The sequence below is a fragment of the Bos grunniens genome, chromosome 21 (genome assembly GCF_055505025.1).
Source record: "Bos grunniens cultivar Pamir isolate PY7600 chromosome 21, Bosgru_T2T1.0, whole genome shotgun sequence".
NCBI lineage: Eukaryota > Metazoa > Chordata > Mammalia > Artiodactyla > Bovidae > Bos > Bos grunniens.
The window spans coordinates 19,898,001-19,925,838 of record NC_141185.1 but is presented as its reverse complement, the minus strand read 5'-3'; the positions used below and the strand labels follow the sequence as shown (position 1 = coordinate 19,925,838).

General features: G+C 37.4%; 1 long non-coding RNA gene across 2 annotated transcripts; it reads left to right on the top strand.

Annotated features, from left to right (window-relative positions):
* The first annotated feature begins 8,232 nt into the window (after positions 1-8,232).
* Positions 8,233-26,965, top strand: LOC147349200 (uncharacterized). Of its 2 annotated transcripts, none has more exons than XR_015149576.1 (4): positions 8,233-8,624; positions 25,030-25,151; positions 25,671-25,758; positions 26,314-26,965. It is a non-coding gene; the product is annotated as an uncharacterized LOC147349200 (long non-coding RNA). The 2 variants fall into 2 exon arrangements; XR_015149575.1 differs by having other exon boundaries at positions 8,250-8,624; positions 24,962-25,151.
* The last annotated feature ends 873 nt before the right edge of the window (positions 26,966-27,838 follow it).

Sequence of the window (27,838 nt, the reverse complement as noted above, 5' to 3'; positions counted from 1 at the left end):
TCCTGGAACAGAAGAAAAAACAAAACAAAAAATGTTTAGTTGAAAAATCAAATCCAAATCTGTAGTTTACTTCAGACTACATATTATATCAAATTAATGTCTGTTTTGATAAATATACCATGGTTATATAAGATTTTGAGATTAGGAGAAATTGACGGACGAGTATATGGAAATTCTTAGTATTATTGAGTTTCAGCAAATCTAAAATTATTTCCAACACCAACTATTCTTTAATTTATTTGTTTTTAATTGAAGAATAATTACTTTAAAATATTGTATTGGTTTTTGTCATATATCAACATGAATCAGCCATAGGTATGCATATTACTGTTTCTCCTAACATTTCTTTTTTCTCCTTTTTTAACATTAGAACCTTTAGCATGTTAGTTAGAATCATCTAAAATTTTGTCTGTTACTTCATACATCTGTGATTCTGAAAACTGCTTGTCCTTTTGATCTGTTATTCTTACTTTTTAGTATGCCTCATAACTTTTGTTGAAATCCAGCAGAATTGCACGGCTGTGTGTTACTCAGCTCTTCTTAACCTGGTGGGGAGAGACTCGTCAGTGGTGAAGGTGGAGTTCTTTGTGATCAAACCTTACTCTAAATCAGGCACCGTGATCCTGGGTTTGCTGCTGTGGCCCTCCTGGTTCTCCTGTCGCTCTTCGAGCTATATCTCTGTCTTATATTTTTGCCCCTCCTCCTTTTCCATTGCAGCGATCAAAAGTGCTACTCAGACTTCTAGATAAATCACCCACCCTAGGGTAAATCTTCCACATCCACCCTAAGAAAGTTCCAAATGCCAACCACACCACTCTCAACTTCTGTTTTCCCATGGATATTACCCAGAGAAAGGCCTCGATGTGGTACATATAGAAAGTTCTTCAGTTAAAATTGTCCTTCGAGGCATTTATTTCCTTCTGTCTTCCATTACTGGAAGTGGATATCCTTGTAAATAGGTAGATGAACAGATTGATCAAAAGTGTGTAGATGTAAATTTTGAGCTGCGTATTTAACAACTAGATAAAAAAAAGTTGCCAAAGAAGTATAGAAACTCAAGGCAATTGTGAGAGTAGTAGCGGGTTTTTTTTTTTCCCTTTTAAAAAAATTTAATTGTTTTAAAAAATTTACAGTGTTGTGTTGGTTTCTGCCATACAGCAGCACAAATCAGCCATAATTAGACATACATCTCCTCCCTCCCTAGCATCCCCCTATCCCATCCCTTCAGGTTCTCACAGAGCACCAGACTGGGCTCCCTGTGCTACGCAGCAGCTTCTTCCCTTCTCACCAGCTACCCATCTCATACCCAATACTGTATACGTGTTGATGCTTCTCTCTCCATTTGCCCCACTTTCTGCCCTCCCCCCTAACTGTGTTCACAAACCCATTCTCTATATCTGCATCTCCTTTCCTTCCTACAAATGATGAATGGATAATTACGATGTAGTACATATGTATAATGAAATTGATGCAGCCATGAAAATGAATTTGAGTCAGTTCTACTGAGGTGGATGAACCTAGAGCCTGTTATACATATAGGAAGTCAGAAAGAGGAAAATGAGTATAGTATTTAATGCATATGTATGGAATCTAGAAAAGTGGAAAGGCATATTGAAAGTAGTAGCTTTGAGGCACTAAATCACATGATCCACTTCTGTGGTGATAAGGGATTCAACAAGTTGGAGCTATCGTAACTGGAGAGAGAGAGATAAACCATATTTTTCAGAGACATATATTATGCAATGGAATAAAAATGAGCTTAATGAAGTATATGGCTGTCTTCATGTATTTGGGTAATTTTTTTTTTTCAGAAGATAGTCTTAGCAGTGTGAAGCATATTGTGATATAGGAAGATAAGCATGGTGTCCATATAACTGCCTCCAAAAGCAAAGTAGTTCTCCAGAGACAAATATCAGCTCCAGTTATTACAGCCACAGGGGGATATATCTGGAATTCAAGTATCACTGTCCACACAATTGGCTTAGAAATATAAATGTCTAGCTTCAGAGTACTCAGGTTCTAATGTTTCAACATCAACTCCTGTATGACACCGTACATGTATTTTCCCTTAGCCATCCTTGAATGACTTTATTTTCTGTAATCAAATGGTTTATACCTGAAATACCCCTTTCATTCCCATTATCCATAAGGAAATAAGACATTTAATTTATAGCAACAACATTATATAACATCAAAAACAAGTTTTAAATGTTCGCTTGTTACATTGGTATTGATGGTAGAGTTAATTGTAATTTTTTTAAAAAAGCATTTGTACTTCTAACATAAGCTAGATGCTGTGTTATTTCAAATAAATGTTTGGTTTAAAAATAAAGCTTTTTTTTTTTTTAAGGAATTTAGAAAGGAACAGATGAGGTACATGGAAAAATAGGAAATAACAGTACTTTGAAAAATGCCTCATCAGAAATAAGAAGTCACATGTCCTTCTAATAATAATTTATGACACTTTCAAAATATCTTTTAAATTTTGATTTCTCTTTAAATCACTCTATGGTTTTTTATTATTTTTTTAAATATGTATGTATGTATGGCTGTGCTGGGTCTTCATTTCTGCATGGGCTTTCTCTAGTTGTGGCGAGTGGGGGCTACTCTCTAGTCGCAATACTCAGGCTTCTCACTGTGGTGGCTTCTCTCGTTGCATAGTGTAGGCTCTATCTAGAGCATGCGGGCTTCGGTAGTTGCGGCTCACTGGCTCTCGAGTGCAGACTCAGTAGTGCTGGCACAGGGCTTAGTTGCCTCCTGGCATGTGGGACCTTCCAGGACCATGGATGAAATGCATGTACCCTGAATTAACAGGTGGATTCTTAACCACTGGATTATCAGGAAAGTCTTAAACCAGTCTATTATTAAAATCAGGTAAACAATTAAAAATGCTTTTATATTCCCTTAAAATATGTGCTCTGATCTATTAAAATGTGGCTTTCTTTAACATTCAAAATATGTTATTGATTTAGAAATAGTGAGAATAATGAACATTTACTTAATGAGATTAATAGTATGGAAAGAATGGGGCTTCCGAGGTGGTACAATGGTAAAGAATCTGCCAACCAATGCCAGAGACACAGGAGACACAGGTTTGATCCCTGGATCAGGAAGATCCCCTGGAGTAGGAAATGGCAATCCACACCAGTATTCTTGCCTGGAAAATTCCATGGACTAAGGAGCCTGGGGGGCTACAGTCTCTGGAGTTGCGGAGAGTTGGACACATCTGAGCACTGAGCACATATGCACTATGGAAAGAATAGAATTTATGAAAACATTAGGGCACAAGTAATTCTCAATGAACAAGGGTAGACATACACATAAAATGCTGCTTCTCTGAGGGAAATAATATAAAGTTATAAAATATGTATTGGACTATGACCACTGGGTACATTTAAACTCTTTTGAGTAAGATATGAAAGAGACGTACAGTAATGAATATTTCAGTGCCTGCTATTTTACTGAATTATAAGCTTCTTAAGTGATCTCTATTTAGGCAAGAAACTGTTAATAAAATCAAGTTCTGAAATAGTCTGCTACAAAAAAAAATCTTCAGAAATAATCTGCTGCAAAAAGATCTTCAGACGATAAATAATCAAGAGAATATCCTATTGAGAATATTGAAGCCTGATGCTGCTTTGTACAATGGCTATTAGTTTTGACCAACAATAAACAATTCTTGTGAAATGATTGCTTACATTTTAGTTTGCTAGCTAGTACTTTGTTTACAGTATGAGAAAAGGCAGGTTCCAAAGCCCCTTTTCAAAATGTGCCTAATGGTCTACGAGAACACAGATTTATCTATTGTAACAAGTGGTGCAGTTCTGTGCAATAGTTGGAGGCAAGAGTGATCTTGTGATAATCTACTATTTACTTACAGAACAAAATATGTTTTTGAGAAAAACTGCCATTATTTCCTTCACAGATGAAGTACAATATCCTTGAAGCAGAAGGATCTGAAGAAGCTATGTATGAACCCAATTCAAAGCAAATAGACAAATAAGATGTTAGACAGCAAATGCTGGCATTAGGAGACAATTACTTAGTTTTCTAACATTTTTCTTGTGGCTATTGAAATTACGAATAGATTGGGGCAGTATGTGTGCATATGTCATCTAATTAAAAATAAAGATATGTGCCAGAGGTAATAACATGGCTCATTTCAGAAAAAAAGACTTTCAAACAGGGTTGAATAGAACTGAAGCAAAATACCTTATAGAGAAGAAAGAAGGAACATACACTCTGGCTAAAAACAAACAAACGACAACAACAACAAAAGCAAATAAAATCAAAATCAAAACAAACCAACCTGCCAAAGGAACCTAAGACAAAGAAAAGACAAAGCAATCCTAGGAATAGTAAGTCTACTAGAACATGACAGATTACTAAAATTAGATGATAGAGATTGAGCAGAAACTTAAATACACAAGATAACAGCTGAAGGAAGTAAGGATATCATAGGGATCTTGAGAGTCCAGTCATTTCTGCACTTCTGAACCATAATGGTGCTGATGTGTGTGCTAGAATGTGGTAGGGAACTGAGATGTTATCATCACCATACTAAAAAGAGTAAATAATTTTCATGACCAAAGCATTGAACTAAGTACCAATATTATTGAAAAGGATAAAAATGAGGAAAAAACTGGCTTTTAATTATTTGCATGTATGAGTGGAACAAAAATAGGCTTAAACCCTAATTTAGTCTGCCTAAACTGGGAGTCCTGCCCACTGCTGGCCTTTCTGGGATTCCGGGTTCTGGCCAGGAGTGCAACTGAAGGAAAATATTTTCCTCAGCCTGGACAGCAACCAGCTTCTTGGAGGTAAGGCTAGACACTTTCATCCTGACCTTCCAAACAGAATTTTTTCCTAAGGAAACAACTGGAAATATAGAATATAGTGTCAAACTTAAGAAATTGTCTTTACTTTGCTGTATTAATGTATTTCGTAAATTTTGAAAATGAGTAATATTTTATGCTAAACATATCTTTTCATTTAAATAATGCTGCTTTCTTAGTTGTTATTTATAAAAATACAAGAAACTGTATAATGTACTTGACATAAAAAAGTACAGTATAAATCACAATAAATGAGCTCCCTAAGGCTAAAACATTGTTTCAACACAAAAATATTCAGCACGGAAATATTACTTCTGCCAGACATGATGGAGCAAAACTATGTTTTAAACTCAATTTAATAATCTGCTTACTAAATTTGTTACATGGTACACACAGCTTTTTCCCATTTTGTTCAAAAACATGTGTATGTTGAATAAAAGCTTCTAATTTTATTCCCTGCTTTCAAAAATATTTCTTGTTTTGCTATTAAGATTTGTCACATTGACTGTGTTTTTCTTCTAGTATTTTTCTCAGTATTGTAGCTTTAGATACATTTACTGCAATGACTTGGTATATTTTATAATCTGGCATTTATTGAAAAAAATTATGTTCACTATTCTTTTTCTTCAGTTGCATCATAAGACTGTTTGTAATACATGAAACTTGATAGTAAAAACTTTTCATTCACACTTCATCACCTCCTAATAGCTCAAGAGACTGTAATTGACAGTTTTTAATATATGTTTCAGCAGCAAATGGAGGTCTAGACATGAGGGGTGGAGAATCACCAAGCGTGATTGATGAGGGGGCAAATCAGAGTTCCTGAACAAAAAAAGCCTCTAATGAAGGTCAGATGGATAAAGAGTCTCACGGCTATGCTCAGTATTGCCTAGAAAGTTTGGAGCTCAACATCCGTTACCTTTGAGATGATTTTGGCTTGTGTTCACATGCCCTGTACTGAGCTGTTCTTAGTCTTTCAGTCATATCTGACTCTTTGCGACACCATGGACTGTAGCCCACCAGGCACCTCTGTCCGTGGGGATTCTCCAGGCGAGAATACTGGAGTGGATTAAAATGCCTCCCTCCAGGGGATCTTCCCAAACCAAGGATTGAACCCAGGTCTCCCACATTGCAGGCAGATTCTTTACCGTCTGAGCCACCAGGGAAGCCCGGTCGCATGCCCTTCAGTTCAGTCAGTTCAGTTCAGTCGCTCAGTCATGTCTGACTCTTTGCGACCCCATGAATCACAGCATGCCAGGCCTCCCTGTCCATCACCAACTCCTGGAGTTCACCCAGACTCACGTCCATCCAGTCAGTGATGTCATCCAGCCATCTCATCCTCTGTTGCCCGCTTCTCCTCTAGCCCCAATCCCTCCCAGCATCAGAGTCTTTTCCAATGAGTCAACTCTTCGCATGAGGCAGCCAAAGTACTGGAGTTTCAGCTTTAGCATCATTCCTTCCAAAGAAATCCCAGGGCTGATCTCCTTCAGAATGGACTGGTTGGATCTCCTTGCAGTCCAAGGGACTCTCAAGAGTCTTCTCCAACACCACAGTTCAAAAGCATCAATTCTTCTGTGCTCAGCTTTCTTCACAGTCCAACTCTCATATCCATACATGACCACTGGAAAAACCATAGCCTTGACTAGATGGACCTTTGTTGGCAAAGTAATGTCTCTGCTTTTGAATATGCTATCTAGGTTGGTCATAACTTTCCTTCCAAGGAGTAAGTGTCTTTTAATTTCCTGGCTGCAGTCACCATCTGCAGTGATTTTGGAGCTCCCCCAAAATAAAGTCTGACACTGTTTCCACTGTTTCCCTATTTCCCATGAAGTGATGGGACCAGATGCCATGATCTTTGTTTTCTGAATGTTGAGCTTTAAGCCAACCTTTTCACTCTCCACTTTCACTTTCATCAAGAGGCTTTTGAGTTCTTTTTCACTTTCTGCCATAAGGATGGTGTCATCTGCATATCTGAGGTGATTGATATTTCTCCCGGCAAGCTTGATTCCAGCTTGTGTTTCTTCCAGTCCAGCATTTCTCATGATGTATTCTGCATAGAAGTTAAATAAGCAGGGTGACAATATACAGCCTTGACATACTCCTTTTCCTATTTGGAACCAGTCTGTTGTTCCATGTCCAGCTCTAACTGTTGCTTCCTGACCTGCATACAAATTTCTCAAGAGGCAGGGCAGGTGGTCTGGTATTCCCATCTCTTTCAGAATGCCCTTAACCCCATCTAAATTTTGCTTCTTAAGCATACCTTCTAGGAAAAGCAATTCACCCACATAAAATTAAAAGGGGCACGGTAATATATATGGAAAAAATTTTCATTCATTCTCTTTTCCCCATGCTTTCCATTTTCTTTCACAGTTCTTCTATTATATATTAGGTCAAGGTTAAGGAATATGATATAACGCATGTGAGCTAAGTTGCTTCAGTCGTATCTGACTCTTTGTGACCCTATGGACCATACCCTTCCAGGCTTCTCTGTTCATGGAGTTTTCGAGTGGGTAGCCATGCCCTCCTCCAGGGGATCTTCCAAACCGAAGAATCAGACCCGCATCTTTTGCATCTCCTGCATTGGCAGGTGGGTTCTTTACTACCAGCACCAGCTGGGAAGGCCATGAGATATAGCACGATATTTCAAATATTACAGCATTTTTTCATATGCAATGCAAATGGGTGATAAGAGACTCGGGTCACACCCTCTGCCTTTGCCAGGCGGTGCAGTGGTAAAGAATCTGCCTGCCAATACAGGAGACACAAGAGATGCAGATTCAATGCCTGGGTTGGGAAGATCCCCTAGAGGAGGAAATGACAATCCACTCCAGTATTCTTGCCTGGAATATTTCATGAACAGAGGAACCTGGCAGGCTACAGACTGTAGGGTCACAGAATCAGCACGACTGAGCAACTCAGCACTCCACACCCTTAGCATGGGTTTTGATTTATCCAAGATACTGACTCATTCAGCCTATCCTCGCAAAGATTTCCCTGACTCCTAGCTCCATCGTGTGCACCCTGCTGCCAAGTTATCCTGACCTAAGGTAGAGTGATGCAAAAGCTCAGGAAAAGCTCAGTTCTCCTAGACTAACAATCTTTTTATATTAACCTATTGCTGAGGAGTAACTTTCATGAACAACCTGTGTGCTTCCTGGTAAGGAAACCGTTTTTCCTGTTTTGACCATCACAATCAACAGGTGCACATCTTCACTTATGTTAACTGTTGGGTTGCACCGTGCAGGCCTGTATGTCGCCTAGCCTGGAAAGGCCAAGAGACAGCGACAGAGATCTCAGTGATTCATTGGATAGGGAATCTTATAAGTCTGAAACAAAGGTCCTGAAGTGACATCTCACTTTGGACAGCAGCTGGCAAGCAGAACCCAGCAGTAATCTTCACTACTCAGGGGACAAGAAGACTGTCATTTATAGGGGGACTTGTCATCCGGTTGGCTCATAAGTTACCAGGAAAACCAGCCACTGGGGCAAGGTCCAAGCATGTAGGCAGTTAACAAGCCCTATAATTAAGAGGATTGGATAGTCATGTGAGTGAGGCAGGGACTGGTCAAGCATGGGATGTACAGACAGCTGCTGCTGCTACTGCTGCTAAGTCGCTTCAGTTGTGTCCGACTCTGTGCGACCCCATGGACTGCAGCCCACCAGGCTCCTCCATCCATGGGATTTTCCAGGCAAGAGTACTGGAGTGGGATGCCATTGCCTTCTCCGGTACAGACAGCAGTCATCCTGAAAAGCCTGACCTAACAGTAACAGAGGAGCATCCAGACCCAGGTACTTCTTTATCTCTTATTTTAGGTTTTAAAAATTTTCAAAGTGCCATTTAAATTTAGTTCTTTATGGAAACTGTTGTGTGGATTTCTTTGTAGTTAAATTATCTCTGTAAATCCAGCTTTTCCACTGACTTTCCTTGTGTAAATTTGGTGAATTGTGTCATTGAATTTGTAAAATGTATTCCATCTAGGGGTAGGCTCTCTAGGGCCCGAAGTTGCATAAAGCTATCACTTTGTTTTCTGAATTGAACCATCAAACTCTGTACTAGGAATCTTGGCTTCAGGAGAGCTCAAAGCATATTCCCAGCAGGAGTTTTATGCCCTTCTAATCACATAGGCATGTCAGGCTATCTAAACTGTTATGCTAAATAAAAATCATTAAAAAGCAAAGTGACCTTGGGGGTTGCTATAGGAACTTCTGATTTCTAAAAGCACACCTTAAATTCCATTGTCCTTATGATGGCCAAGGGTCAAAACCAGACATCCAGGCCTTCCCGGTGAAGGCAGAGGTTTTTTGTTTTTTTTTTTAAGTTCCGCTGTAAATTAGTTCTATGCTACACAAATGTTTGTTAGCTTGTAAATTTACACCTGATACACTTTATACTTTTGAAGAAGTCTTCCTGTTCTGTCCTACATTATGAATTCCAACAGGGTTATAATTACTGTTATAGGAGATTATAAACAACATAACATAGTCTTACTCTGAGAAAACAAAATTATATATCTATCTATCTACATATATATACTCAATAATACAGTAATATCCTACTCACAGAACTTTGGGTGTGTGCTCAATTGTGTCTGACTCTCTGCAACCACGTGTATTGTAGCCCACCAGGCTCCTCTGTCTGTGGAATTTTCCAGGGAAGACTTCTATAGCAGGTTGCCATTTCCTACTTCAGGGGATCTTCCTGACCCAGGGATTGAACCCATCTCTTATGTATCCTGTATTGGAGGAGAACTTATGTGTGGCATAAGCTCTATGCTACATATAGAACTTACTTTAGGTTTAAAACATTTCAGTCAGCTCTTATTTTTCTCTAAACTTTATGAGTTATTAAGATACAGGTAATACTTTACTATCAGACATAAATATTCAAATTAGATCTGTGCTAAAAGAATTAAGTGCCAAATGTACAGTAATTTTGCTTTGAAGAGTTTAAATGCCTCATGATTTTTTTTTCTAATTTTTTTGATAAAAAGATGCCAGACTAAATCTGAGCATGGTCAAAATGACTTAACTGCATTTCTATTCTCAGTTTTTTCCTTACTGTACTATTTTTGCCTTTGTCTCTGACTGCTCAAACCATCCACCATCACATAATGTCATTGGTAAATTCAAAAATACATAAACTGAGCTAAATTTACCATATATGTAATGTCAAATACACACTAAACTCAAAATATATTAAACTCAACTGTGGTGGGAAGCCATGGAAGTAAAAATGAAATTTTAGCTACCTTTAGTAGCTAAAGCTGAGATGCTGAAAACACCTGAGTCCTTTTATTACTGATGAACCACCACAAAAGATAGTTGGATCCAGTTGAATTTAATTGAAAGGCTTTTGAGGTGAGTTTCTTTCAAAGCAAACTGATGATAATGAAAATTTTGCAGTCTGTAGAGCTGTTTGAAGTTTATCAGAAAGAATGCAGTTGGCACATTTACTCAGTTATACTGGGTCAATTCCAGGGTTTTGTGTGTGTGTGTTTATGAAATAAATCTATTTGAATTAATATGTTTGAAACTTTGCATCTGTCTGCTTAAAGTGATAAGATTAAGAATGAAAAAAGTGAATTTTAAATTAAATTTGTTTACAAAAATAGTGCAGCTAAATTCCATCAATCTGAGATGTTAGATGCCAGCATGCAGTGTTTTATATCTTTCTATATAGAAAATAAAAATCTTTATAAATTAAAAAAAGTACTCCACTTTCAATGATGGCATTTTATTGCTTAATCTCCAAAGAATGGTTCGAAATGCATAATTATTTTTTTAAATGATGCCTAATGCCAATCATTTTATTTCCTTTCCATGGAAAGTGAAAGGCCCAAATCTCAAAAGAGTTTTGGAACATTCAAAATGGTTTTCACCCATTTATAGTCCTATTGTTGCTATGTCAATGGAAATGTATTTCAAGTTTGAATAAAAAGCCACATAAATGAGTCAGATGTAAGTGAGGATTACTGCTTGCTGTGATTGTATTTTAACCTAAGAAGAAAAAGTGTGTCTGGAGGAGACCATGTAGGAAAGCAGGAGTAGGGGCTTTAAGTTTATTATTCTTCCAGATTGTTTACTGATATTCAACACATCTGTTAATCTGCTTTATGACATTTTCTTATGGTAAAATTGTAACGGTTAAGCTATTAATTGATTTAATGAGCACTTAAGTGTGGAAATGATTGCTGTGTTCCTTTAAACAGATTTTCCTTTGCTTACTTTGAATTAAGTTTTATTATTTGCCTCTCAAGACATAAATGAGGAATATTTTTAAAATATGAACTAAGTTGAGAGAGAAACACACAGACTTGCTTTTTTACACCAAGTGTCCTCAAAACTCTATTGTTATTACACCCATAAGAAGGAGCCCGAGAACTGTGAAGACAACTTTCAAATGCAGTGAATAAAATAGATTTGTAGTCACATGTGATAATAATAATATGTAAGCTGTGCTCAAAACATTGCCTCAGTCTTCACAACAACCCTATTTAAAACCACAAAACAATGCAAAGCAGTTATTTTTTTATCCCCATTTTAAATGTCAATAATCTGACATTTAGAAAAGTTTTGAAATTTTGCCCTACGTGATATCTCCAGTGAATGATGTTGCATTAATATTATGACAACTGTTCCAGTGATTTTTAAGTTTCATAATCACAAAATTAAAAAAAATACTTATATACAAATATAAAAATAAAATTTTAAAGTATAAAAATATTAAAAATTAAAATTATAAATAAATAAATAAATATATATATATAGAAGGACGCATCACTTCATGGCAAATAGATGGGGAAACAGTGGCTGACTTTATTTTTCTGGGCTCCAAAATCAAGGCAGATGTTGATTGCAACCATAACATTAAAAAGACACTTACTCCTTGGAAAGAAAGTTACGACCAACCTAGACAGCATATTAAAAAGTAGAGGTATTACTTTGCCAACAAAGGTCCATCTAGTCGAGAGTAGATGGTGGTCATGTATGGATGTGAGAGTTGGACTGTGAAGAAGGCTGAGTGCCAAAGAATTGATGCTTTTGAACTATGGTGTTGGAGAAGGCTCTTGAGAGTCCCTTGGACTGCAAGGAGATCCAACCAGTCCATCCTAAAGGAGATCAGTCCTGGGAGTTCACTGGAAGGACTGATGTTGAAGCTGAAACTCCAGTACTTTGGCCACCTGATGCAAAGAGCTGACTCATTGGAAAAGACCTTGATGCTGGGAAAGATTGAGGCCAGGAGGAAAAGGGGATGACAGAGGATGAGATGGTTGGATGGCATCACTGACCCGATGGACATGGGTTTGGGTGGACTCCGGGAGTTGATGATGGACAGGGAAGCAAGGCGTGCTGTGGTTCATGGGGTCGCAAAGAGTCGGACACGACTGAGCAACTGAACTGAACTGAACTGAACTTATACAGGAGGACTGGGGTTAAGACATTTGTTATATATACTGTCAATATGTGGTGAAATGAAATATTTCTGGATTTATCTGTAAACAAGGATGTCACAGCCATCAGGGATTCCAGCCTTCCAAATATAAATTTCTGAGCCCAGGTAGAACAATACCAGCTATCCTCAGCCATCAGCTACTTTTCTCATAAGCACTGAGGAGCTGGGGGATGTGAGAAATCTCAAGAGGAAGGAGAAAAATATCACAATAAAACACAAAGCAAGTGAGGATGACCAATTAGTTTAAATTTGTGTTAAGATTAATCAGCCTTAATTAGGCAAAGACCAATTATTTTAAATTTTGTGTTAAGCATGATCAGCCTTAATTAGGACAATAGTGTTAAAAAATAATCCACAAAAATTTGGATAATTGAACGTGAAGATAATCTCTACTTAGCTTCTGAGAATAAAGTTAATTGAAATTTTTAGTATCTGTATGTAAACTGTTACAGTTTCCCATAATAAAATAAATTTATTTTATTAAACTTTTTTATTTATTAAACTTTTTTTATTATGGTCAAATACAGTTATTGCTTCTTAATATAAACAGAAAAGCTGTTGAAATTGCTCACCTATACACATAGCACAAATATGAGACATTTTTGAAAATTTAAGTGTAAATAAAACAGAGTTTCTTTGTTTTTGTTTTAATTTAAGCATATTTTATTGAACTACTTTGTTGAATATCATCCTACGAGTAAACTTTACAGATAATTTCTTTTATTTTCACTTTTCTTCATACAAAATGGCTCTTCCCCAAAACTGAAAACAATATTGTCTTGCTACACAGCATGCTGGACTGATATATAGCCTTTGCTTCCAGAAAGTATATTATTTCCTACAATTGTACTATTCTTCAACCTGCAGTTTTTATATGTTATTAAGTCATGCATCTTATAGAACAGCAAGATTAAGCATAATCACAACTTAGATTTTAGTTATTTTTATAAAGAATCCCAATATGTTATCTCAAAAAAGCTTTTATAAAAATAATGTGAAAAGCTGCATTGAAGTGATCATCTAACCAGAGGGAAGAAATCAATGAAGAACGATAAAAACATCATGTTTCATTTTTCCCCCAGACTCAGTGCTCCCAATGTGTTCTGACAATTGGATTTTTATTTTGAACAAATAACTCAGAGTCTTCATAAAGAAAACAACCCAACTGAATAAGAATAATAATTAACTTTACTGCAGTTTTTAAGAATCAATGTGATCCTTCTGGCCAAGAGGGAACAAGCTGAGTCCCTCTGGCCAAGAGTGTCAAAGTAGACCACTGTTTAATAAATTTTCATTGTCACTAGGAACATGGCAACAAAATGTTGTCTATGGAAGCATGGCATTGACAAGGGGAACAAAATAAGGTGGGCAGTTTTTCTTTGATTATCTGTAAATGGGCTTAGAGCTGGGTCAGATTGGAACATTTGAGGGTAAGGGAAAGAGCTGATGTGTTCTGTCCCCTAAACCATGTCTTTCATTTTCCAGAACAAGGATAATTCACATAGAATACTTTATATAACTGATGGATACAGTTTACCTCTAAAGTTTCCTATCTGTTAGTAAATGCTTATTTCCCAGAAGGCTGCACTGCTCTAAAGTCAAAGCCAAGGCCAAACAGCCTCCAGTAATCCACAGATCTTTCCCATAATGAACCACTCTTGTTCCTGTTGGTCCAGGAGCTCTCTAAATGGAAGCTCTGAGTTCTAGGACCAGATGCTTTTATATATAGGCATACCTGGAAATATAGAGGGTTCCATTTCAGACCACCATGACGTCACAATAACGGGAGTCACACAAATTTGTGGGTTTTCCAGTGCATATAAAAGTTAAGATTTACACTATACCATGAGCATAGCATTTTGTCTAAAAAAAATGTAATACCTTAATTTAAGAAAATATTTCATTCCTAAAAGATGCTAACCACCATTTGAGCCTTCAGAGAGTGGTAATCATTTTGCTGGTGGAGGTGATGCCTAGAAGTTAATGGACTTTAACTGATCAGAGTGGTGGCAGCTGAAGTTTGGGGTGCCTAAGGCAATTTCTTAAAATAAGACAATAGTGAAGTTTGCCACATAGATTGACTCTTCTCAAAAATGATTTCTCTGTAGATTTCTATGCAATGTGATTTGATAGCATTTTACCCACAGGAGAACTTCCTCCATAATTGGAATCATTCCTCTCAAACCTGCCACTGATTTATCAAATGAAATGTATGTAATATTCTATATTATTTGCTGTCATTTCAACACTTTCACAGCATCTTTATCAGGAGTAGCTTTTTTCTCGAGAAACTTTCTTTGCTCATCCATAAGAAGCAACTCCTAATGTGTGAAAGTTTATCATGAGATTGTGGCAGTTCAGTCACATCTTCAGGATATAATTCTAATTCTAGTTTTCCTGATGTTTCTACCACTAAAATATTTCTACTTCCTCCACTGAAATCTTGAACCCCTCAAAGTCATCTGTGAGGCTTGGAATCATCTTCCTCCCAACTAATTTAAGGTTGATATTTTGACCTCTTCCCATGCAAAACAAATGCTCTTAATGGCATCCAGAATGATGAATTCTTTCTAAAAGATTTTCAATTTACTTTGCCTAGATCTCAGAGGAATCACTGTCCATGGCAGCTATAGCCTTACAAAATGTATGTCTTACATAATGAGACTTGAATGTTGAAATTAACCCTTAATCTATGGGCTGCAGAATGGATGTTGTATTAGCAGGCATGAAAACAAAATTAATCCAGTTGAACATTTTCATGAGATCTCTTAAATAACCAGGTATATTGCCAATGAACAGCAATATTTTGAAAGGAATCCGCCCCCCAACCCCACCAGGAATAGGTCTCAACAAGGGGCTTAAAGTATTCAATAAACCATGTTGTAGACAGATGTGCTATCATCCAGGGGTTGTTGTTTCATTTGTAGAGCATAGGTAAAGTGGATTTAGCATAACTCTTAAGAGCCCTATAATTTTCAGAATGATAAATGAGCACTGGCTTCAACTTAAATGTCTTCAAGTGCATTTGCCCCCAGTAAGAGAGACACCTTGTCCTTTGAAACTTTGAAACCAAGTATTAACTTTTCTGCTCTAGCTATGAAAGTCTTTGATATTAGCATCTCCTTCCAACAGAAAGTTGTTAGGCTATGTTGAAAAATCTGTTTTTTGGAGTAGCCACCTTCATTAATGCTTAGCTAGATCTCTGGACAGCCTGGAATGTTTAACTTCAACACTTCTGTAATATTATCTGTTGGCTATTCTTCAATCGCTTTCCTATTTGATTCACGGCTATCAGCTCTCTTCTTATAATTTATTCTTCAAACTAATATCACACAGTATCTCAACAGTCATTGACATGTTATTTCCTTGATATTTTCATGTGATTTGTACCATCCTTTAAATTGTTATCCTGAGATAGTCAAATAGCAGTGCTGTTTGAACAGTATCTTCTACATGAACTACTAATATTTTCATTAACTTTGCATGGTCCCCAAATTCTAGATCTCTGTCATTCAATACAGTAATAGTGTCTACCCATATGGGGCTGTTAAGCAGTTGAAATGTGAATAATCAAAGTGAAATGAGCTTTAAGTGTAAAATACACATCCGAGTTGGAATTTATTACAGAATAAAAGTATTTAGTACAGATTGAAAAGGTAAGTATCTCATTTATCTTTTTTATATGGTGGCTCAGAGGGTAAAGCGTCTGCCTACAATGTGGGAGACATAGGTTCCATCCCTGGGTCAGGAAGATCCCCTGGAGAAGGAAATGGCAACCCACTCCGGTACTCTTGCCTGGAAAATCCCACGGACAGAGAAGCCTGGTAGGCTACAGTCCATGCGGCTGCAAACAGTTGGAAACAACTGAGCTACCTGACTTTCACTTGGGCTTCTCTGGTGGCTCAGAGGTTAAAGCGTCTGCCTGCAATGGAGGAGACCCGGATTCCATCCCTGGTTCCGGAAGATCGCCTGGATGAAAGAAATGGCAACCCACTCCAGTACTCTTGCCTAGAGAATCCCATGGACAGAGGAGCCTGGTAGGTGACAGCCCATGGGGTTGCCAAGAGTCGGACACGACTGAGCGACTTCACTTTCACTTTCACATATTTTAAAAATTATGTTAAATGAAATATATTAAGTTAATTTGAGCTACTTTACGTTTTTAATGTGGTCACTATAAAACTTACTGTATGTGGCTTTTATATGTGGCTCACATTATTATAGTTTCAAATTAAGGTTTACCTGGAATCGTAAAGGCACATGAAGTGTGAGTGGTAGTAGAGGCACAGAGAAATACATGGATGAGGCTGAGGGAGAAAATGTGAGGGGAAACATCATCTGACACTTCTTTACTGTTGTAAATTGCTGGTAAGTTCTAGAAGAGTTGGCAGTAACTTTTTGCATGACACTTTATAAATGCATAGAAATATTGATGATTGTTAACCTTTATGTCTGCCTCCTGTAAACTGTAATCTTGGAGAACAGAAAGGGGCAAAAATCTTATCAAGAAATTCTTATTTCTTACCAGGAGTATACTAACTTCTCAATTAATTTACAGATAGTTAAATCAAATTGAATTGGGAAAGAAAATCGAAAATGTGTCAACCCATGAAACTTGAGTAGTGGGACATCAAATGTACACAAAACAAAGCTCATATTATCTCCCAGATCTTCCACTTCTCACCGTTCTCCTACAACAGGTCAAGACCAAAATGAAATGATTGTTGACCCCTCTGTTTCCCTGAGCATCCATACCTGACCTCTCATTAAGTCTGTCTGAAACTATGAACACCACTGATCATCCCCTTCTTTTCATCTTTTCTACTCATGGTATAGTACAAACAGCTGTTCTCTCCTTTGTAAACTGCACACATGAGTCTTCTTGTCTTTAGTCTTGTCCTTTTAAATTTATTCTCCAAGGAGAAACCAGTGTGATCTTTAAAAAATGCCAATCATAGCTTTTTATGTATTATGTAAAATCCTCCATGGATTGATGTTGAATTTGGATTTAATCCACACTCTACTAGCTCCCAGGCACTACAGGTCCTAAAGGCTGCCTAATTCTCCATCCTTAGGTCACATCACAGCCATCTTGTTCACCATGGTCCAATCACACCATCCTTTGTTTCTTCAACGTGCTATGTGCATTTTTGATTAGCGCATTTTGCTACATAGATCTTTCTGTGGTGGATGTCTTAATTCAAATATTATTTCCTCAGAGATGAATTCCTACAGAGAGGATTTTCTACAAATTAATTTGCCTTTTCATATACTTCATGATCATCTTTTATTTTCTTCTTGTAAGTTATTCCTAACTGAAATTATCTTCATCACTTATTTGATTATGTATTAGTATATGTTTTTCTTACTGTAAATTGCAGTTTTTCACTGGAGCATGGATCTTCTTTGTCTTGTTTCTCATGTAACATTAATGGTTCTAAGTAGTTATTGCTAAAAATATAAGTTAAGTGAATTATCCAGAAGGTTAATGCTAAGAAATTTAGTTCATGCTAAGAAATATAGTTCATGCTAAACATATAAGTTTAATTATGCAGAAAGGCAAAATAAAATGATCATTAAGACATAGAGGAGTTAAGAAATGAAAATGAGATACTGAAAGAAAGGTACCTTTGGTACCAAAAGAAATCTCACATTATCTGTTTTAATTAATTTATTTTTTAATTGAAGGATAATAGCTTTACAGAATTTTGTTGTCTTCTGTCAAACCTCAACATGAATCAGCCATAGGTATACATATATCCCCTCCTTTTTGAAACTCCCTTCCATCTCCCTCCCCATCTCACCCCTCTAGGTTGATACAGAGGCCCTGTTTAAGTTTCCTGAGACATACAGAAAATTCCCATTGGCTATCTATTTTACATATGGTAATATAAGTTTCCATGTTACTCTCTCCATACAGCTAACCCTCCCCTCTCCTCTCCCCATGTCCATAAGTCTATTCTCTATGTCTATTTCTCCACTGCTGCCCTGTAAATAAATACTTCAGTACCATTTTTCCAGATTCGGTATATATGCGATATTTATCTTTCTCTTTCTGACTTATTTCACTCTGTATAATAGGCTCTGGGTTCATCCACCTTGTTAGAACTGACTCAAATGCATTCCTTTTTATGGTTGAGTAATATTCCATTGTGTATACGTACCACAACTCCTTTATCCATTCATCTGTCACTGGACATCTATGTTGCTTCCATGTTCTAGCTATTGTAAATAGTGTTGCAATTCAGTGAACAATGGGATACAAGTGTCTTTTCCAATTTTGGTTTCCTCAGGGTATGTGCCTAGGAGTGGGATTGCTGGGTCATGTGGCGGTTTTATTCCTAGTTTTTAAAGGAATCTCCATACCATCTTTCATAGTGGCTGTATCAATTTACATTCCCACCAACAGTGCAAGAGCATTCCCTTTTCTCCCCACCCTCTCCAGCATTTATTGTTTTTAGACTTTTTGATGATGGCCATTCTGATTGGTGTGAGGTGATATCTCATTGCAGTTTTGATTTGCATTTCACTAATAATGAGCGATGTTGAGCATCTTTTCACGTGTTTGATAGGCATCTGTATGTCTTTGGAGAAATGTCTGTTTAGGTCTTTTTCCCACTTTTTCATTGGGTTGTTTGTTTCTCTGGCATTGAGTTGTATGAGCTGCTTATATATTTTGCAAAGTAATCCTTTGTCAGTTGTTTCATTTGCTATTATTTTCTCCCATTCTGAGGGTTGTCTTTTCACCTTGCTTATAGCTTCATTTGCTGTGCAAAAGCTTTTAAGTTTAATCAGCTCCCACTTGTTCACTTTTGTTTTTATTTCCATTACTCTAGGAGTCTGGTCATAGAGGATCTTGCTTTGATATGCCATCGAGTGTTCTGCCTGTTTTCCTCTAAGAGCTTAATAGTTTCTGGTCTTACATATAGGTCTTTAATTATTTTGAGTTTATCTTTGTGTATGTTGTTAGAAGTGTTCTAATTTCATTCTTTTACACGTAGCAGTCCAGTTTTCCAAGCACCATTTATTGAAGAGACTGTCTTTGCCCCATTGTATATTCTTGCCTCCTTTGTCAAAAATAAGGTACCCATAGGTGCATGGGTTTATTTCTGGGCTCTCTATCTTGTTCCATTGGTCTGCATTTCTCTTTTTGTGCCATTACCATAATGTCTTAATAACTGTAGCTTTGTAGTATAACCTGAAGATAGGAAAGTTGATTCTTCCAGCTCCACACTTCTTTCTTAAGAATGTCTTGTATATTTGGGGTCTTGTGTTTTCATATGAATTGTGAAAAATTTTGTTCTAGTTTTATGAAAAATGACATTGGTAATTTGATAAGAGTCACACTGAATCTGTAGATTGTATTTGGTAGTATAGTCATTTTCACAATATCGATTCTTCCTACCCAGGAACATGGAATATTTCTCCATTTGTTTATGTCATCGTTGATTTCTTTCATCAGTATCTTATAATTTTCTGTGTATACTTCTTCTATCTCCTTAGGTAAGTTTATTCCTTACCTTATTTATTCCTTGCTCAGTAGTGTCCAAATCTTTGTGACCCCATAGACTGTAGCCTACCATAGACTGTAGCCTACAGGCTTCTCTATCCATGGGATTTTCAAGGCAAGAGTACCGGAGTGGGTTGCCATTTCCTCCTCCAGGGCATCTTCCTGACCCAGGAATCGAACCTGTGTTTCCTGCATTGCAGGCAGATGTTTTACCCTCTGAGCCACCAGGGAAGCCCAGTTTATTCCTAGATATTCTTTTTGTCGAAATGGTGAATGGGATTGATTCCTTGATTTCTCTTTCTGACTTTTCATCATTAGTATATATGGAAATACAAGTTATTTCTGTGTATTGATTTTGTATCCTGCGACTTTGCTAAATTAACTGATTAGCTCTAGTAATTTTCTGATAGTATCTTTAGGGTTTTATATGTACTATATCATGTCATCTGCAAACAGTGAGAGCTTTACTTCTTTTCTTCCCAGTCTGGATTCCTTTTATTTCTTTTTCTTCTCTGCTTGCTGTAGCTCGGACTTAGAAAACAATGTTGAATAATAGTGCTGACAGTGGACACCCTTGTCTTGTTCCTGATCTTAGGGGAAATGCGTTCAGTTTTTCACCATTGATAATAATGTTTGCTGTAGGCTTATCATATATGGCCTTTACTATGCTGAGGTAGGTTCCCTCTATGCCCATATTTTGAAAGGTTTTAATCATAAATGGGTGCTGAATTTTGTCAGAGGCTTTTTCTGCATCTATTGAGATTATCATATGGTTTTCATCTTTCAATTTGTTAATATGGTGCATCACATTGATTGATTTGTATATATTGAAGAATCCTTGCATCCTTGGAATAAATCCAACTTTATCACGGTATATGAGCTTTTTAATGTGTTGTTGAAATCTGTTTGCTAAAATTTTGTTGAGGATTGTTGTGTCTATGTTCATCAGTGATATTGGCCTGTAGTTTTCTCTTTTTGTGTTGTCTTTGTCTGGTTTTGGTATCAGGGTGATGGTGGCCTCATAAAAATGAGTTTGGAAGTGTTCCATCCTCTGCAATTTGGAAGAGTTTTAGAAGGATAGGCATTAGCTCTTCTCTAAATGTTGGATAGAATTCTCCTGTGAAGCCATCTGGTCCTGGGCTTTTGTTTTTGGGGAGATTTTTTATCACAAATTCAATTTCAGTGCTTGTGATTGGGTTGTTCATAATTTCTTTGTCTTTCTGGTTCAGTCTTGGAATATTAAACTTGTCTAAGCATCTGTCTTTTCTTCCAGGTTATCCATTTTATTGCCATATAGTTGTTCATGATAGTTTCTTATCATTTCATTTGATTTGCTCAGTTGTGTCCGATTCTTTGCAACCCCATGGACTGCAGTATGCCATCATCCCTGTCCATCCATTGAGTAAACTCCCTTGGAGTTTACTCAAACTCATGTCCATCGAGTTGGTGATGCCATCCAACCATCTCATCCTCTGTCGTCCCCTTTTCTCCCACTTTCAATCTTTCCCAGCATCAGGGTCTTTTCCAATGAGTCAGTTCTTAGCATGAGGTGGCCAAAGTATTGGAGTTTCAGCTTTAGCATCATTCCTTCCAAAGAAATCCCAGGGCTGATCTCCTTTAGAATGGACTGGTTGGATCTCATTGCAGTCCAAGAGACTCTCAAGATTCTTCTCCAACACCACAGTTCAAAAGCATCAATTCTTCTGCACTCAGCTTTCTTTATAGTCCAACTATCACATCCATTGGCACCCCACTCCAGTACTCTTGTCTGGAAAATCCCATGGACGGAGGAGCCTGGTAGGCTGCAGTCCATGGGGTTGCTAAGAGTCAGACACGACTGAACGACTTCACTTTCACTTTTCACTTTCATGCATTGGAGAAGGAAATGACAACCCACTCCAGTGTTCTTGCCTGGAGAATCCCAGGGGCGGGGGAGCCTGGTGGGCTGTCATCTCTGGGGTCACACAGAGTCAGACATGACTGAAGTGACTTAGCAGCAGCATCACATCCATACATGACTACTGGTAAAACCACAGCTTTGACTAGATGGACCTTTTTTGGCAAGGTAATGTCTCTGCTTTTTAATATGTTGTCTAGTTTTGTCATAGCTTTTCTTCCAAGGAGCAAGTGTCTTTTAATTTCGTGGCTGCACTCTCCATCTGTAGTGTTTTTGGAGTCCCCCAAAATAAAGTCTCTCACTGTTTCCAGTGTTTCCCCATCTATTTGCCATGAAGCAAATGCCATGATGCCATGATCTTAGTTTTCTGAATGTTGAGTTTTAAATCAACTTTTTTCACTCTCCTCTCACTTTCATCAAGAGACTCTTTAGTTCTTCGCTTTCTGCCATAAGGGCAGTGTCATCTGTATATCTGAGGTTATTGATATTTCTCCCAGCAATCTTGATTCCAGCTTGTGCTGCATCCAGCCCAGAATTTCACATTATGGACTCTGCATATAAGTTAAGTAAGCAGCGTGACAATATACAGCCTTGACGTACTCCTTTCCCGATTTAACAGTCTCTAATAATCCTTTGTATTTCTGCATTGTCTGTTGCAACCTCTCCTTTTTCATTTCTAATTTTGTTGATTTCATTCTTCTTTTTTTCTTGATGAGTCTGGCTAAAGGTTTGTCGATTTTGCTTATCTTTTCAAAGAACCAGCTTTTAGTTTTATTAATCTTTACTATTGTTCCTTTCATTTCTTTTTCTTTTATTTCTGCTCTGAACTTTCTTTCCTTCTGCTAATTTTGTTTGTTTGTTTTTTCCAGTTGTTTTAGGAGTAAACTTATATTGTCTATTTGATGTTTTTTCTTGTTTCTTGATGCAGGATTGTATTGCTATAAACTTCTAAATTGTTAGAATGCTTTTGCTGTATCCCATAGGTTTTGAGTTGTCATGTTTTCATTGTCATTTGCTTTTATAAATTTTTTGTTTCCCTTTTGGTTTCTTCAGTAACCTGTTGGTTATTTTGAAACATATTGTTTAATTTCTGTGTGTGTGTGGTTTTTAAATTTTTTCCCCTTGTAATTGATATCTAGTGTCATAACATTGTTGTTGGCAAAGATTCTCAGTATGAAGAAATCTCTCACTATTTATAATTTTTGATGAGCCACACTGTGCTATTGGATTTATTTTTTGAATTTTATGTGATGTTATAAGAAATTACATACTTTCAGATGCTAATATTGAGTACCACTGAGAGGTAAGGACTAATTGTACATAATAACCTCTTATAAGTTTATTTATGATGAAGTTCTGAGACTCAAAACTAAAATGGTGGTGGTTTAGTCACTAAGTCGTGTCCAAGTTTTGCCAGCCCATGGACTTTAGCCCACCAGGCTCCTCTATCCATAGGATTTTCCAGGCAAGAATACTGGAATCGGTTGCCATTTCCTTCTCCAGGGGATCTTCCAGACCCAGAGATTGAACCCAAGTCTCCTGCACTGCAGGTAGATTTTTGACTAACTGAGCTACCAGGGAAGCCCTCAAAACTAAAATGAGTTCTATCAAAATAATAGACAATTGACATTCACCCAATTAGCCTATTGCCCCCAAGGATCTCTTGGGGTAAACCCACAGGTGACAGAAATGATATATCATAATTATTCAAACTAGATATTCACTCATGTGTTATAATTTTAAGCATATCAGATCAGATTACCCTATTGATATTTGATCCTCCGTGAACTGACAGAGGTTACCATTAGATATTAACCTCTAATAGCAATACTTCAAAACTATAAGTATTTGCTGATATAGAAACACACTCAATTTAGATCTGGTATTAACAAACCATATGATGAAGAGCACCAGGCTTCTGAAAGCAGAGCTCCAAGACAATGAGAATTTGGCAGGTGGAACTTAAAGTAATTTGAGAGTATTGATCTTTGGCTTCCTGGTATGGATGGTTCCCAAAACCAGGTGGTAACATAAAAGGGCCTGAAAAGTGAGCACAGATCACCTCAAAGGTGAATAGATTATGAGCAGGAGAAGATGAAAATTAAAATAATTGCTTGCGATAATTCTAATGGGAAACAAATAAGATAGCTTTAGGGCCTAAAGAGAAAGAATATAATTTATCTTCTAATTTTATAAATGAACACATTAAAAATATTTACAGAAACTCATAGTTCACAAAGTAGCATGAATTATAATTATTTCATTGCAGAGTCACAATATTCTGTCAAATAGGGAAATTATACCATTGTTATAGAATTAAAAATATTTAGATCCCTATATATTAAACACGGAGAAGGCGATGGCACCCCACTCCAGTACTCTTGCCTGGAAAATCCCATGGATGGAGGAGCCTGGTAGGCTGCAGTCCATGGGGTTGCAAAGAGTCGGACACGATTGAGAGACTTCACTTTCACTTTCCACTTTCATGCATTGGAGAAGGAAATGGCAACCCATTTCAGTGTCCTTGCCTGGAGAATCCCAGGGACAGGGGAGCCTGGTGGGCTGCCGTCTATGGGGTCACACAGAGTTGGACACGACTGAAGTGACTTAGCAGTAGTAGCACCAGCAGCAGCATATTAAACAACTGGCCCAGTTTACACAATCAGTGTCTCTAAACCATAATTATAAACTATTCCATTTATTTGTTTTAGAAAACTACTTCTGATGTAACTATAGGGGGAAAAAAAGGACATTCTTGGTTTGATTGAGGGAGATAGAATAATTTAGAATTGTGAGTTTTGTCTTCATATTGATGCTTACTGTCTCTACTTAATACTAAAGTATAATATTTAAAGTTACACTATAAAACAAAGATAATAAATCAATACATATAAGTTTAAAAAATTAAACCTATAAAAGGAAATTCCATGAAAATGGTTCATTATTAACTCCAAGTCCTATAGGAACACAGAGACAAACTTCATCAGAGAGGCTGCTGTTTTCTTGTAAAAGAACAAAGGCATCTTAGTGGTGCTTTGGGGCTTACCATCTCATTTGGGATTATAGTAATCAAACTAATCATTGTTTTAAAATTATAATATTATTAATAAGTATTTTCTTAGTGATCTACCTTACTTTATTATTTAAGATATATTTTGATTATGTAATTGTATTATTAATAGGCTATGTTTGATTATGACATGTGTGTGCTTGCATGTTAAGTTGCCTCTGTCATGTCTGACTCTTTGTAACCCTATGGACTGTAGTCTGCCAGGCTACACCTCCTTGGGATTCATCAGGGATTCTTCATGGGATTCATCTTGGGATTCTTCAGGCTTCCACCTCCTTGGGATTCATCAGGCAAGAACACTGGAATGAGTTGCCATGCTGTCCTCCAGGGAATCTTCCCAACCCAGGGATTGAACCCAGGTCTCTTACATCTACCTGCATTTGCAGGTGGGCTCTTTACCACTAGCACCACTTAGGAAGTCCTAATTATAACATATGTTCTCTTATTTAGGATCTATTAATTTTATACAAAGAAAAATGCATGCATGCTGCTGCTGCTAAGTTGTTTCAGTCATGTCTGACTCTGTGTGACCCCATAGACGGCAGCCCACAAGGCTCTGCCGTCCCAGAATTCTCCAGGCAAGAACATTGGAGTGGGTTGCCATTTCCTTCTCCAATGCATGAAAGTGAAAAGTGAAAGTGAAGTCGCTCAGTCATGTCCAACTCTTCGCGACCCCATGGACTGCAACCTACCAGGCTCCTCTGTCCATGGGATTTTCCAGGCAAGAGTACTGGAGTGGGTTGCCATTGCCTTCTCCAAGAAAATGCATGAGGGTGTGGAAAGAGGAGATAAGTCAGTTTGAAAACAGTAAATTAGGGAAATTTAAGACTTTTTTTTTTTTTTTTAACAAAAAATGTAATAGATTATGCTTCAGAGTTGGTCATTTATTTTCTTCATTTCTTTAGGGAAGAGGGAAAACTATAGGAGTTACATGCCAGCTGTGAAATTAAGATACAACAAAGAAAGAACCACAGTTAAAGAACTTAAAACAAGGTAATACATTGGTAACGATGACTGGTTTATAAAGCTTTGTAGTAGTTATTATTTAGTCGCTAAGTCATGTCCAAATCTTTGTGACTCTATGGACTGAAGTATGCCAGATTTTTCTGGTTTCAATATGAGTTTGCTCTTTCCCTGAGTTTGCTCAAATTCATGTCCATTGAGTCAGTAATGCTATTGCAGCCGTCTTATATTTCATCCCTTTCTTCTCCTCCTGCCTTCAATCTTTCCCAGCATCAGGGTCTTTTCCAGTGAGTCAGCTCTTTGCATCATGTGATCAAAGTATTGGAGCTTCAGCTTCAGCAACAGTCCTGCAGGGTTGATTTCCTTTAAGATTGTTTGGTTTGATCTCCTTGCTGTTCAAGGAACTCTCAAGAGTCTTCTCCAGCATGACAGTTCAAAAGCATCAATTCTTTGGGGCTCAGTCTGCTTTGTGATCCAACTCTCACATCTGCACATGACTAGTGGAAAAACCATAGCTTTGATTATATAGAACTTTGTTGGCAAAGTGATGTCTCTGCTTTCTAATACGTTGTCTGTTTGTCATAGGTTTCCTTCCAGGGAGAAAGTGTCTTTTAATTTCATGGCTGCAGTCACTATCTGCAGTCATTTTGGAGCCCAAGAAAATGAAATCCATCACTGTTTCCACTTTTCTCCCTTCTGTTTGCCATGAAGTGATGGAACTGGATGCCGTGATCTTAGTTTTTTGAATGTTAAGTTTTAAGCTAGCTTTCCCCCTCTCCTCATTCACCTTCATCAAGTGTCTCTTTAGTTCCTTATAGACCTTACAAGATCATAAATAGTGAAACGGTTGTTACTATATTAAAAGCCTATTTGGACAGTGTATGCTGAGAGGAATAATCATTTGACAGCGTATTTTGCAACTACACATTTATAGTAATGTCCTGTACCCATCCAAGGATGGATTTAATTATTGAGTCAATAACGCTTGCTGTTAATGCTATGTGTTGATATTATTAACAAAGACTGGTTTTACCATTACAAGCTATGTTTAACTATTTGAAATGTTCCCTAAACAGCATATGGTCAATTAAGCTAAAACTACAGTCTTTTTTTCCCACTATATGTGAAAGTTTATAATGAGGGGAGTTGCCTAATATTTTGTAATGCTGTTTAATAGAAAAATCATGCTACATGACCTAGAAATAAATTAGTCTAGATAAATAAAAATATGACGTGAGTTACTATGTCTCCTCACTGTTAAAACTTGAAAATGGTATGTATGCTTTATGTGTTAGTCCTGTTAGTTTATATTGGCTACTAGGTGAAGGAACTCTAAATTTACTCTTAGATTATTAAGGTGTTACCAACTTTAACAACATAAATTCACACTGCCGCTGCTTCTGCTAAGTCACTTCAGTCATGTCTGACTCTGTGCGACCCCATAGACGGCAGCCCACCAGGCTCCCCTGACCCTGGGATTCTCCAGACAAGAGAACACTGGAGCCGGTTGCCATTTCCTTCTCCAGTGCATGAAAGTAAAAAGTGAAAGTGAAGTCGCTCAGTTGTGTCCGACTCCTAGCGACCTCATGGACTACAGCCCACCAGGCTCCTCTGTCCATGGGATTTTCTAGGCAAGAGTACTGGAGTGGGGTGCCATTGCCTTCTCCAAATTCACACTAGTAAGTGGGAATAAGGGAATTATTATGTTCGGAAATGAAATTATAAAATAAATACCAATTAAACATTTTGTACATGCCTCTTTTCTTCTAGAGGCATGGAATTTTATTTTAAATTTCAGCGTATTATTTTAAGTATATAATAGTTACATATCCCCTCATATATTTCCAGTATACCCCAACTGTTTTTTATTGTTATTATTCAGTGGTAAAATCATTTTTAGAATATATTCTAAATCACTTTTAGGCACTCGGGTAGTCCTCAGAGGCGCAGACTCGGTTGGGCCTGAGTTTTGTGCCCTTCCCAAGTCCGAGCAGCTCAGGTGATGAGGTGTTTGGCAAGTGCGATTGCTGCGACTTATCGCCTCCCCACTGCTCAGTTATCTAGGTGTACAACCAGCACACCTTCTCAGGCAGATGTTGACAGTCCAGAC